This window comes from Protopterus annectens, chromosome 14.part0 (genome assembly GCF_019279795.1).
Source record: "Protopterus annectens isolate FY-2018-M chromosome 14.part0, PAN1.0, whole genome shotgun sequence".
In the NCBI taxonomy this organism is placed as follows: Eukaryota; Metazoa; Chordata; order Ceratodontiformes; family Protopteridae; genus Protopterus; species Protopterus annectens.
This window is the reverse complement of record NC_056748.1, coordinates 1,001,661,903-1,001,674,557: the sequence shown is the minus strand read 5'-3', so window position 1 is coordinate 1,001,674,557 and position 12,655 is coordinate 1,001,661,903. Positions and strand designations below refer to the sequence as shown.

Sequence of the window (12,655 nt, the reverse complement as noted above, 5' to 3'; positions counted from 1 at the left end):
TCAGATTAATATGAGGTATCAATTTGCAGTTACCCATCCAGCACCTCCCTCATTCCTGTCATGGACAGTACACAATACAGTAATGCACCTTCCTCATTCCTGTGATGGACAGGGCACAGAAGTGTAATTCACTTTCCTCATTCCTTTGATGGACAGTGCACAATACCGTAATGCACCTTCCTCATTCCTGTAACAGACAGTGCGAAATACCAGAATGCATATTCCCCATGCTTATATAAAACTCTTAACAATGTTATAATTTACCTTATCCATGCCTTTGCTGATCAATGTGCAATACCATCAGGTATATAGGTTCACAGGAGTTTACTAGGCTAACAAGGGGCTTTTTAAGCCTAGGCATGCATCCCAAATCTCTGACAAGTTCTGATACCCTTGCTAAGTATAAGTAGGGACTTGGGAGATAAAACATCTACAGGTTGCCTGTGTCCATTAGAGACATAGGTGCCAAACCTGTTCCCCATCCAGTTGTCCAATTTGAGCTTAAATTGGGTTAGGAAGCAATTGCTGCTATGTGTGTTCCTAAGTCCCTGACTAATGGGCCAGCTCTAAGGGGTGTGTTGGCAATACGAGTTACCAGGGATGGATGACTTACCAAAGGTTACTATTATGCATTTCTTGGCATTTAGCTTCAGTCGATGGCTCTGACACCACTTTTTTGTCTGTGTCAGCCCCTCCTGGAGAACATTTGTGTCAGTGTGAGATTCAATGACAGCTTCTAATTTGCAATCACTTGCAATTTAGTAAGCCAGAGACCACTGACATTAGCCTTGACTTCAGACAAGTAAATGCCAAAAAGCTGCAGTCCAAGGACTGATCCCTGAGGGACTCCACTTGTGACTGGCCTATTTGTAGAGGTGGGCTCCCCACTGGGTCCTATCTGTGAGCCAGTTGGCTATCCACCGGGTGACATCTGGGTTTTTACCTGGTTTACTTTTATAACGCCGAATCACAGTGGTACAAATGCTCATATGAGTGACTCGTAACCACGAAAGTGAAAATGGCGATAGTCCTTAATGTTCGAGCATTAATGTTGAACGGAAAAAGAAAAGGTAGCAAGCCCCCCTGCACCCCCCATGTGGGGGGCACACCCTACTTTAATATTCTAACTCCGAGATCGCACTACAGTGGGGAAAGGGAACATTTTCTGAACCCCACTATAGTGCAATCCGCCCCACAATGTCGAATGTGCAATGAGCGAATGTCACTGTGCATTCACTCATTGCACATTCAAACCTTTTTTGTTTGGCATTTGCAAACTTTGCAAACAGCCTTTTGAACAATTGCTGTTCGTCCGAGTGTGAATCGCCTTTCTACAGGTAAACCTTTTTATGTGACCTCTTGGGTTTGTCAATAATGCCCGAGTGGGGTATTGTGTCAAATGCTTTGGCCAGGTCAAGTAGGCAGTGTGAACCATTTTGCCATCATCCATTGCTTTGGTGGTCTTCTCAAAGAAGTCCACCAGATTGAGTACGCACAACATGCCATTAATGAAGCCAAACTAGGTTGGGTCTAGTGTCTTGAGGTTTACTGTATCACTATTGATCATTTCCATGATAATTCTTTCCATTGCTTTATACATAACTGCAGACTAGTGAGACTTATGGGTCTGTAGTTTCCAGGGTCTGTAGATAGCCCACCTTTGTGCAGAGGGATGACTGTTGCCTTTTTCCATTCATGAGGCACAAAGCCTGTTTGGAGGGTACAGTTAAACAGCAATTCAATAGGGCCAGAAAGGTCATATTTCATGCTGTTTAGAAGACATTCTGGGATATTGTCTTGGCCCAATGATGCAGTGCCCTTGGCCTTACAGAGAGCATTAGGAATCTGTTCTCTAGCAGGGAGAGTTATATTTGATGGTATTTCCTGAGGGAAGGGTGAGAGGGAGAAAGGGGTAAAGTTGGAGCTATATCTTCTGGCTCAGTATAGGTGGCTCCATTTACAATGAGCACTGCACACAATTGTGTATTGCCTTTGAGGCTGTGGACATAGCTAATGAATGCCTTGTGGTTGTCCATGGCCTGGGATGCCAAATTTACCTCAAATTTGGCTTTGGCCGACTTTATTTGTCCTCTTAGTTATTTGTTTAGTTTGATGAGGGTACTTTTATCCTGCTGGGTGCTGCACCTCGTAATTTTTGCTATGGTGCTCTTCCTCCTGTTATACAGCCTATTGATTTTGTGATTCCTCCAGGGTGGCTTGTTTTTGAGTTAGTTCTGTACTTCTTCCTGGTGGGTACAGCTGCCTCTATGCAGCTATTAACATGCTTCTACAGGGTTACTGTGAACATTTCTGCATAGGCGGCAGTGTTCTCAGGGTGTATGGGGGCTTGAAATTTTGACAGGTTATCACTTAATAGCACAAGGTTGGCCTAAGAGTAGTTCCTGAATATTCCAGGTTTAGCTGGAGTTCCAGGTTTTATTTTTACTTTAAAGGAGACCATTTTGTGGTCCGACCTTACCAGGAACAACATTACAATAGCGGGTGCTTAGCACTCTCCCATATTAGTGAGGACCAGATCCAGTACGGTTGCACCCCTAGTTGGTGTACTGACAATCTGATCCAAGAAGTTTGTGTTTACAAAATGCAGAAATCTCTGTGCCTCTATGATTGGTGTCATATAGGATTCCCAGTTAATAGTGGGGTAATTAAAGTCAAGTGTTATTGGGTTGGATGGTGAGTGTTTCCCATAAGTTTAAATACATGGTGTGGGTTTCCTGGGTCATAGAGGGGGACCTATAGCTTGCAAGGAAGTGGTATTGGATTTTGCCTATGGTGATTTGAAGACAGAGCAGCTCCAGTGCATTGTCCTGTTTGACCAGCCTTGAGATATACTTATTTTTGATGTAAATCGAGACACCTCCAGCTTTAGTCTCTGTCTGTGTAGCTGCTGGTCTACATGTGTGGAAGGCATTATAACCTTACATCGTTTGAGTTCTCTCTGTGGCTTTAAAACATGTCTCAGTGACTGCATAGACATCAACATTCTCTAGGGTGAAGACAGCTTCTAGGGAGTGGAGATTTTTATTTAGACTCCTAACATTGAGCAGTAATACTTTATAGGTCTATAGCCCAAAACACACAGAAGCAATCTGTTATTAAGTAGAATATGTATCTGGTAGTAGTAGTAGTAGTACTATTATTATTATTATTATTTCTTCTGGCATGGTCCACTGGACTGGTTGATGTCTCTTCTGGCAGCACCCCTAACTTATTAACTTATTACATTAAAGTATCTCAAACAGACTCACAGGTAATTCAGAGGAAAAAAGACCTGACTATGGCCCAGGTGACTTACTCAAAATAGCAGCTTTGGAGTTTGATGGCAAAGCTAGGAGGATGGTCATATCCATCTTGGGTAGAAGGGACACATTTCTGTGGTTGATCTTTGGTGCAGCCTAAGGACATTTAAGGGGAGCTCCTAGAAAAGGGATTAAGGTTTTTCATTGAGTTGCTCACAGGGCCACGGTCAATATGCCAAAAATCAATTGCACTCCTTTGGGTGAAATGACTGTTTGTGGAGCAACTAGGGTTTGGCCTAAAGCAGGAAAAAAATAATTAGAGGCAGTGTGATGATGCCTTGGGAAGCATCAATCTCCTCACAACCCCAGAACATGCGTTGGAAGCTGTCCATGGACAACAAGGAGGTTTGGAAGACCCAGTGGGTAAAGAAATCCCCTGGTACCAGTTGAAGATCAGGTACAGAGAACCAAAAAAGTGTTATCAAATAGCTAATGGTAAGTGAGACAATATGCAATTCTGAACTGGATTCTTTTATGCCTCCCTCTGTCATTCTGCATATGCACTCAAAATATGCATGCTAACTGGAGCCTTAGTGAACACCTCAGTTTATTTATTTTATTTATTGGCATTTGTTTACCGGGAAAGTCCACTGGGCCAAGAAGAATGCATTTTCAGAGGAGGGCCGGGGAGCAAAGCTCCACAAAGGCAGTTACTATAAAAATGACATAATATTGGAACAGTTTGTATTAACAAGAAGCAGAGTCATAACAGGCATTATAGATATAATAAAGTGCATTATGAAAATGTAGGTGGTAAAGAGAAATAATGTAAAAACACAAGGCATTGAAGCAAATCCAAGGAATATATTCTAATACACTCTGATGGTCCAGTTATGGAAAAATGAGTCGCTAAAGTTCAACTTTTTTCTGTTGGCAAATATTTTGGCATAGCCTTACTGGTATATATCCTGTTCACCAGTGTTCAATATCCATTATTTCCTACATCACCATCAGAGAACCTTAATGTAGACCACTTCCCATCCAGAAGTTAAGACAATGACCTTTAATGAACGAAACATGCAGCTCCATTTTTCACATTCTTCACCAAACAATTACAAGCAGGAGCACAGCCTCATGATACATCTTTAAGGGAGTTCCCAGTTCACTGTAATTCAATGGCTGTTTTATTATAATTTGGGTATTTATTAGCATTTTGATTCTGGATTTACAGCATGCCATCCACAAGGCAGATCATTTTGAACTATAACATAGCAATTGTGCATTTCACCTGTCATGGAATGGCATTATACTATTAAGAAAATTACCTTATGGGTCAGAGTAAAAACAATAACCTATATAATTCAATACATGGGGCCATTGGAAAAGTATAATGAAAAGCTGAGGGTTAAATCTGGATAATCAACAGTTATTGAACCAAACTTAATTTAACAAATTTTGTCTGTTAGGTATATGGCAAATATCTTTTTTGCATCTGAAAAATGGGCATTAAGATAAACACATTTTGAGCAACATACGAAACACGTTAAGGACTGCTGCACACAGAGCAAAGAACACTGAAACCCAGCAGGATTACCACTTACTTACATTGAAGCTTTCAGTATTTGACACCAAAGTTTAGAACTTATTTTTTAATAGTAGCATATAAATTTGACAGCTGACATTTCGCAGAGCCTAAACATTTTTTTTTGTCTGTGACATCAAACCTAATATCACTTGTCAACACCAAGCAACACAATCGCATTGGCAAATGTTTGCTGTAAAATTACTTTCTTTTTAACCTGCTATTGATCTGGTTAGCTAATGTTGATTTTCACTATTTTCACTTGACTTTGCAATAATTTTAGCCCAATGTACTATACATTTCTCATGCAAGATAATCCCGCCCCTCCTGAAACATTACCAATTACAGCCAGACAAAGCTGTCAAATGACCCCACTTTAAAAGGTGCCATTTTTAAACAGCATTAAGTCCAAATATTTAGTTGTGTTGATGGCATCTCTAGTGGTGTACTCACCTAGTAAGTTTATTTTATGGTATTAAAGGTTTTTTATTTTCCTACTACCTGTATATGTTATGAAATAATGTGTGTCACTATATATGAATATAAACCTGTTGTACATCATTGTTTACATAAACTAGGATTAGATCTGAGCCCTGCACGTGTTTATATGTTGATGACTAGAACATCGTTATTGACTGTCACCATGGAGTTTTGAGGAATAATTGCACACTTTGTGGCTTATTCCACTCATTACAGTTGTTTGTGGTTAATATCGCTATGCTATCGAACTGTAATTAGATAGTACTAATTTAGCTCCTACTTCTAAGTACTGTGTGATATAATGCACTGTGGCATCAGATGTACTTGCCGCTTATATGTTAAATGCTTGCTCGAAAGTTCTAAGATGTATACCTACTAGTCTAGTCCGCTGTTTTAGGGTGACTATTACATATTTTCATCACTGGATATAATTATTTTTGTTTTATGTGTACATACTCATTTATTGTTCTGGTGATTGTATACATATTTTGATATCAAGCTGTAGATTTGTGACAACATTTTTATTCTGTAAATGCCACTTCTTAAGCCTTTCTTTCTGCTAATTTTATAATTATTTTAACCTTTATCTTTTTCCTTTATTTCTTTTATTGCAGGCCCTGTTAAAGCAATCATTGTGATTCTTTACTGCATTACAGTTAAATTTCCGTATAGTTGTAGCTGCTATTTATCCCACAGCTGTCCTTACCTATTTAAAGGAGACATCCATGGTGTATGCTTGTATATTTTTTGCCACACTGTTTGTTTACACACTTGTAATTGAACTTGTCCGGGAGTACACTACTGGAACCTCCCCTTCTTGTCGTGTCTTCACTATTGGTGCTTTATTATTCTGTTAGTCTCCTGTCTTCCTTATCTGGTTCCCCTTCAGGATTGCCCTTAGTTTTGTTAAACTCTTTTCCTACTCATTGTTATAGTGGCACAATATTTTTGTTAAACAATTCTCAGTATTGCTGGGTTACCTGACTTTTCTTCTTCATACCTGAATAAACCACAGTGATTGATTGTTCCTAGATGCACAGTTGTCCTTGGCTCAGCCTGCTCCATTCACCCTGCTACCCTTGGGCTCACTATGCTCCCCTACCCTGCCCCATTCCTACCCACCTCCATATCAGTTGCTTTTATTTTAACCTTAGCCACTCCCATTCTCATTGTCTAACAATCAATATCTTCTCCACAATTACCTGTTGTACATTCTCTATCTTATCCTAATTAGCATCTCTAGTTTATTTATTTTTATTTATTTTTTTATTTTACATTTGTTGGCTTGGGCTCTGTAAATTCCACCCATTGTATTTACTTTTCTACTTACTTACCATTTGTATATACTTTATCTCACTCTAATTATTATCTCTAGTTCTACCTATCTGATTTACATTTTAATTTACTCTACCTACACCCTGCTATAAGAACTCCTCTTCCACTAACTTATTATCCCTATCACCCTATTCTCCCTTAGATTATTATTGATAGAATTAGATTTATTTCTTTGATTTACATACATAAATATCTGCCACTACTATTTGTCATAAAATGTTTCCACTTTACTTCATAATACTCACTTTTCTATTTACTGCTGCTCACTTAACAACCTATCATTCTGAATTAATCTCTCCTCACCATTTTCACAAAACTATGACTTACTTTCAACACAGACACCACTTTTCACTTAATTTCACCACTTATATTTAACATTACAGATTTCTATCAAACAACCTGTAGATTACATCACCTTAAACATAACCCAGTAACTAACCCTTTCAAATATAACATACATATATCCAAATTCTTACAGACATTGGTAACCATTGCTATGAAACTGATTATTAGCGCTGAAATTCACCCTAATCCAGTCAATACAATACCACGTCTTTACCTAAAGTACTAAGATTATCTAATCTTCATTGTAAAGCCTCTGATTTGTTACTTCTAAATTTGAACCAAAGAAGCATTTTCAATATGGTCCATGAACTGTATGCCACCCTATCGCATTACTCTCCTGACATTGCTGTCCTGACTGAAACTTGGTTGAAAGCACACATTTCTGATAATGAAATCACTTCACCAGGATACAACATAATCAGAGCAAACAAAATGGAGAAAAGAGGTGATGGTGTAACAATTTTATTTAGGAGTACCCTTAGACTGCTACCATTTAATCTTCATATAGGCAACATGTCAATCCTATTAAACTTAGTACTTTCCATATAATCCATAGTAAGAGAAACTTTAAACACCAAGAACTAATTGACACCCTAAAACAATTTGTGACTAGTCCATACTTAAGGGCAGACCACTTGATGCTGCAGTTGAACAGTTCAACAATTTATTTCTTGATATTATCAACAGATTGGCCTCTCCCAGGACTGTTTGTACAAAGGCCACATTTACACCATGGCTAACTAATGAAGCAAGGAACCTTCTTAAACAAAGGGAAAAGGCTTGGCAAAATTGGTGCTCCTGTAAATCCATAAGCTGTTTAATATTACAATAAATTAGGAATAAGGCTAAGTACCATTTCAATCTAGACAAAATACATTTTTATCATAACTTACAGCAAAAGCACCAACATAACCTCCCAAACTTTTGCAGTCCTATTAATATTATTATTCACCCAGGACAAATAGCTACCCCTTACCCTAATATACCACATTGCTAAGGTACTACAGGTGAAGAATTTAATAAATACTTAACAGAAAATACATTATCTCTAATTAAAAAAACACATTTGTTCCACCATTAACTCCCAAACTTTATAATCTTAATAATACATCCTACTCAAGAAACTCAAACCCACTTCTATTGCAGCTGATAAACTTCCAACTGAATACTTAAAACTGGCAGCTGAAGTAATTTCCTATCCTAAGTCTATTCTTACCAATAGGTCTGTAGCAGAAAAATATGTTTCAGCAATTTGGAAAGTTGCTCACATAATCCCCCTACACAAAGGTGGAAGTTCAACGGAGCTCACCAATTATAGACCCATTGCCATTCTCTCCCCCTATCAAACTCCTTGAAAGATGCATCCACTCACAACTGCTCCAGTATCCTACCACCAATAATCTACTCACAAACTCCCAACACTGTTTCAGACCCTATTATAGTAATACAATAGCACTTCTTAACTTTACCAATGCCGTCAACCAATACAGAAATGATGGTGAAATAGTCTCTGCAGTCTTTATGTCCAAAGCCTTTGATACAGTTTCCCAACCTAAATTATTATCTGCTCTTTCCAAACTGAATCTAAACCCCTCTGTGCTCTAATGGTTCCAAAGCTATCTAGATGGCTGCCAACAATCCATAAAAATCCCAACAGCCCCCCCCCCCCATGTCTCATTAGGTGTTCCACATGGTTCAATTCTTGGACCACTACTCTTTAGCATTTTTACAAATGACCTCAATACCACCACCCCACCAACCTCACTTATTCAATATGCAGATGACTCACTTATTTGTGCTCCATCTACATTAAAGCATCTTCCGGACATAACCCAAAAGTCCTTCTCAGACATTGAACTATGGCTAACAAACCATCAACTCTTACTTAATCCTAATAAAACTAAACTTATGTTTTTCCAACCAAAGAGATCCTCTCTTCCCCCAACCTCTTTTTTCATCATTGCCTGTAACAATACAATAATCACTCCTCTATCACGAACAAAACTACCAGGTGTTACAATTGATAGTAACCTAAGATTTTCCTACATATAGCACAATCAATTAAGAAAGTTCATAAAAAGATGGGTACTTTATATAAAAACAAAAAGTATCTAACTGATACTTCTAGGGTAGCTATTGCTAGTACCCACCTCCTATCAACTCTCCTATACACCTCCCCAATTCTCACCAACCAAAAAAAGATAGACTTAAAAAAATAGAAACTTGTTATAATAAAATAGCTAAATTTGCCAGCAACAGTCCACATTACACCCACACATTGTCACAGCCTAAAAAGCTGTCTTGTTTTGAACTACTACAACTATTATCCTACAATCAACTCTAATTATGGTACACAAACTGTTTTACTAGTCCAACAAAACTCCTGCTTTATTAAACATTCTTCAACCCCACACTACCAACTGAAATCTACAGTCATTAAATATTTCGCTATTATAGGTGTCTAAGTCCTACAATAAGGCAGGCGACTCCCTATTTTCCCACCAAGTAACCAAAAATGTGGACTCACTTCCTCATTCCATTAGAAGCGTTATCAATATAAACCAGTTTAAAACTTCTCTTAAAAGCTTTCTTAATACTTATTGGCTTTGCACCTGTTCTAGTCCAGGTTAAGCTGATATATGAATGCTGGCTCATGTTGATCCTTCTCTCCTAACTACTTCTAAATCTTAGCTCCTTTTGCTCATGTATAATTTACCTGCTTGCTATTATTCACCTTAAGTTCTCTTTTCAGTTATGATAGCTTGATACACTGCTTACGTTGTACAGTTTGTACTATCTGTATGTCTTATATTGTAATACAGAACTATTCATTGTTCATATTGTATACAAGTCAAATGTAATTACAAAATATGTATTTTATGTATTGTCATGTTTGATATTATAATTTATTTATTTAATTTATTTTAAATTTATTTACCGGCAAAGTCCGACTGGGCATGGATTCGATTTTCATCGAGGCCCGGGGAGAAAATCTCTACAAAGATTACTACAGCAAAATACAATACAGATGTTAATAAAGTACAGTACATAGTCAAAAGTTAATAAAATACAGTTTCAAGGACAAGAAAGGAGTAAAAAGTAAATGTACTTATAAGAAGTACAGTGTGTTACAATAAACAATACAGTTCAAAGGACATTTTGTTCAGTCATTTGGTTACATTCATCAGTGGCTAGTACAGTAAACACACACTGATTAAGAGTATAGAAAGGAGTTGTTGCAAGCTTTCATAGATGGTTAAGGTTTAATATGATCTAATTAAATGAAGCTACTCAGTGTTAGAACAATTAACATAACCAAGAACTATGTAAATGGGACTGGAGGAGGTTTTTTGAAATTATTTGTGTTTTCAGTGGTCCTAATATCTACAGGGATGGTATTCCATGCTTTTGCAACAGAAATGGAAAACAAGGAGTCCCCAGAGCTATTGTTACTTCTGCCTGTGTCAGACAGTTCTTTATTGGTGGTTCTTAATAGGCGTTGGAGAATTTATTATATTGTTTATTGTTTTTGTTAAATGTGGAGCTTTTCCTCGGGTCTCTGCTGAAAACGGATATTTATCCCAGTCAGACTTTCCCGGTAAACAAATGTAAAATAAATAAATAAATAAATAAAAACAAATTTGATCACATAATCTTAAAATTGAGGAGTAACTTACCTGTCTCTAGGTCCTTCTAAACCTATCTCCTTCTGGATTCTGGGAATGGCAGTAGGACAGAAAATGGGATGGAGACAAACTGTACCTGTAAGAGAATAAAACCAAGTTGACTTTTATCACCTCTGGAAATGTCACGTTAGCATTCATAAACATACGAAGCACTGCAGTGTAGTAAGGCAGTTTCATAGGAAATTATATTGTATAGTCAGTGTGAAAATACTTTATAAAAAAAAAAAAATCAGTCATCTGAGGCCTGACAATATGTGAATTTGAAACAAAAGGCATATCTAATAAACGGAATCCAGGTGAATATCAGCAATAAGACAGGATCCATAAAGAGGTCTGATCAATTTTGTAATACCCAAATGGTTTTTCACATGGCATGTGATTATTCTATGGCTAGAGAGAGTTTTAACAGATGAACTAATGTTCTGTTCAGGGTGTTCATCCTCTAAACAGATGAATCAATATATTCCAAAAATCAAAGGATCAGGGGGTCTTCTTTATATAATATATCTGATGTTCAGACATTCAGTGCTGCAAAGGGCACAGCACACTGCAATACTGACATGTAAGTGACAGATGTAAAATCCTGTACTATAATCCATAGATGTATATTTGGAAGTTATGCAACATTCTCATACATAGTTATGCCTGCTTTAATATGCTAACGTGGTGGACCCTTGTTCTTTATACATGCTGCCCTCAAGGCGTTGGAGTCATATCACCCAAACAAGTCCTAAATGGCAACAAGATATAGGTGAACCCAGTAATCTAATATTTTTCCAACCTTATGTCCCCTCAAATATTATTTAAGTAAACATAAATAGTTCTCTCATGCCCCATTTCAAGCCTTCCTATCACATTAAACGTTAATACAGGAAGCATAACATGTAGCAATACTTCTGGACAATTAGTTATTTTTTAAGCCAGGCATCTGGAACACCATACCACAATCCATTAGGAATCTCCCAGTCTTCCCCTTCCTTGCCACTGGCATTTAAAACCGCTTTATATTTACTGTTGTCTGTAAGCATTGGACAGGGGCAGCCTAAAAAGAACAGCATAAATTTCTCATCCCCTTCCCCAGCAAAAGTACATTACAAATAGCAAAATATTCACCAGTTATTGATTGCTTCATCTGATTATTCATTGCATAGCAATATTTTGCTTACTTGACTTATACCTTCACTTTCTATGACATATGTTTATAACTAAGTCACAGATGAAAATGGCACCAAGTGTTCTAGTACAGGGGTCCTGCATCCCTCCATGTTGTGAACAGTTTTTCACATAATTAGCCAAAAGTATGCCTGAATCTACAGTGGTGTACCACAAAGATACAGTTGTGTAAAATCTCACCATAACAGTAGATGTCCTTCTTTTCACTGTTGCAATATTCATCAACTCTGGGATCTCCTGCCAAGGATAGCCCAACTTCCAGCCAGTATACTAAGGCCTTAATTACCTAGGAGCATCATACGTCAGACTGTAGGGCACAAGTGTAGGGCATAAAGGTGATATACATATGCTCTTAATCCAGAATTGAAGTGGCCCAGAAAAACTCTGAACTCCCAGTGGAATGGAAAATATATACATCCAGAAATAAGAATGTAAGAAGGAAAAGAACCTCTTGACTGAAAAAAATACCACCCATGGTAGAAGAGGAAACGAAAAGGGGGTAGGAGGGAGGGTGTGAATACTGCAAGTGTAAAAAGAAGGACATATACTGATATGGTAAGATTTTACATAACTGTCCTTCCATATCACTGTTGCAGCATTCCTCACCGCTGGGAGAGTGCAAAAGCTGCAGAGAAGGTAGGGAGGAGGAAAGTAAGGAGGAGCCTTCCACAAACCCATGAAGGATACCCTGGGCAAATCCTGCCCTTGCCCTGAAAATGACATCCAATTTGTAATGCTTAGTGAATTGTGAACTGAAGACCAAGAAGCAGCTTCAGGGATGGAGTTGGTGTCCA

At 37.9% G+C, this 12,655-nt stretch overlaps 1 protein-coding gene across 1 annotated transcript in view; it reads right to left on the bottom strand.

Annotated features, from left to right (window-relative positions):
• Positions 1 to 12,655, bottom strand: part of JAKMIP3 (Janus kinase and microtubule interacting protein 3) — a 1,929,353-nt gene that overhangs the window by 1,581,867 nt on the left and 334,831 nt on the right. Inside the window, exon 2 of the mRNA XM_044056811.1 lies at positions 10,680 to 10,764. The gene's annotated coding sequence lies outside the window, so the exon portion shown is untranslated. The remainder of the gene's footprint in view (positions 1 to 10,679; positions 10,765 to 12,655) is intronic.